Genomic DNA, 1,935 nt, shown 5'->3' on the forward strand with positions numbered 1-1,935 from the left:
CAACTTAAAGGATACGAATTTAATTTTATCCTTTTTCCAGTTTTCCCTTTGTTATCTTTACTAGTATGTTCTCAAAGTTCTGATAACCTTGGTTTTCTGTACTATTTACGAATGAAAGTTTAGTTTGGATTGCTGCTTCTTCCATGTGCGTTAATTTCTCTGAGTGCCCAGATTTTCAATCCATCAGAAGTATTTTAATAGCATTTGCATGTTGATCAATATAAGGAGGTATCTTGGGTCTCCTCTATCATTATGTAATGAGGCCCAGATTCTGTCTTCTTGAAAATCAGATCGGCTGGCAGCTGAAGACATGTGGGACTGCTGTGAGACTTGCAATGTGAGCAGAGACCAGAAGTAAGCATGCTGCTCCCCTTGTCCTCCCTCCCTGCACACCTAGAAGGGAAAGAATTCGTTCTGAAATGCAAACATCAACTGAGAAAACTTCATTCCCCCTGGGCATGCAATGTCTAGAAACAGCTCCAGTTTTTGCCTTGGGAGAAACACCAGGGGCTGAAGCACTGTATAAGTTGTTGGCAGAGAAAGGGTAAGTGGGTCCAACTGACCAAGCCACTTTGCCCACAGGAAACTTTTTCATTAATCCACGTTTTCTGTCCCACTTCTCACTCCCACTCTCAAAACGTATCTATCCCCCAATTTTGTGTGTTTTTGACAAATATCTCCCTGCCTCTTCACCTGCATTCTTATGTGTGTGTGCTGGAGTCCAGTTTCTTTTATTCTGATGATTTTTTCTTGTTATGTATGTCTTGATTTTTCAATCCAACAGAAGTATTTTAATCACGTTTGCATGTGCATGGTCTACCCCTCCTATGTACACTGTGCCTCTCACTGTTGCCGCTTTTAACCTTTTGTAACTTGTGGCAACAAGATGTAGGGGGAAACAGAAAGCCAATAGAGTTGCTTCTTCTGCCAACTTGAACTAAAATCTTTTGACCTGATTCTTTTAACTCAAAAATTGTGTTCATTTCTTGCTGTTGTTGTAACGAATTACTGCAAACAGTGGCTTATAGCAACCCAACACAAATGCATTGTTCTATAGTTTAGAGTTTAGAAGTCTGAAAATGGATCTTAAGGTGCTGAAATCAAGGTATTAGCACTGCTCTGTCCTTCTGGACATTCTAGGGGAGAATAGGATCTTGCTTTTTCCACTTTCTGGCGCTATTCCTGCTCCTCACGCATGGATGTGTCTCCCAAGATCTGTTCACTTGCTGTATCTTCTCCTTTGACTCACTTGGCTTTCTTTCTCCTTGGGGAGTATTCTTGGGATGCTGTTGGACACACATAGATAACTCAGGATTAATTTTTTAATCTCAGGATTCTTACCCTTATGTCATCTGCAAAGTCCCTCTGACATGTAAGGTCACAGGTTCCCGGTATTAAGGTGTGGACATCTTAAAGGGTCCATTAAATAGTTTGCCAAGTACATGGTTTTATGTCATAGTCAATATCAGGAAACATCGTGGCTAATCACTAGAGATACTCTGTTTGTTACATATGATGATTTATTTAACCAGTTACCTAGCAATACTGTATTTGGCAAATGTTTACTGATTACCTACAGAGAGTCTGACATGATGCTGAAAATAAGATAACCTGGAGGACAAATGGAAACTTTCTGCCTCCATGCCTTTGTTTCAACTGATGATACAGATCTACATGGGAATTATTTTCCTTAAGGGCTGAAGCAGGGAGAAGGTTTAGAAAGCCAAAGCTGAGATAGAAGTACTTAATTTAAGACATTTCCACTGGTTTCTGTGATTACTAGAGATCTTTTGGCCAATTAAGCTTCTATGATATTAGACATACATTGCTAGCCCAAGAGGAAGACAGGAAGAATACCTGAGAATACTTGAAACTAGAAATTCAGGACTTCCAAGTTCAGGAGAGAGTTGCTCGTTGTTCCAAACTTTTAGCTTC

Source organism: Carlito syrichta, unplaced genomic scaffold (assembly GCF_000164805.1).
Source record: "Carlito syrichta isolate Samal-C Ts95f unplaced genomic scaffold, Tarsius_syrichta-2.0.1 Scaffold313464, whole genome shotgun sequence".
Lineage (NCBI taxonomy): Eukaryota > Metazoa > Chordata > Mammalia > Primates > Tarsiidae > Carlito > Carlito syrichta.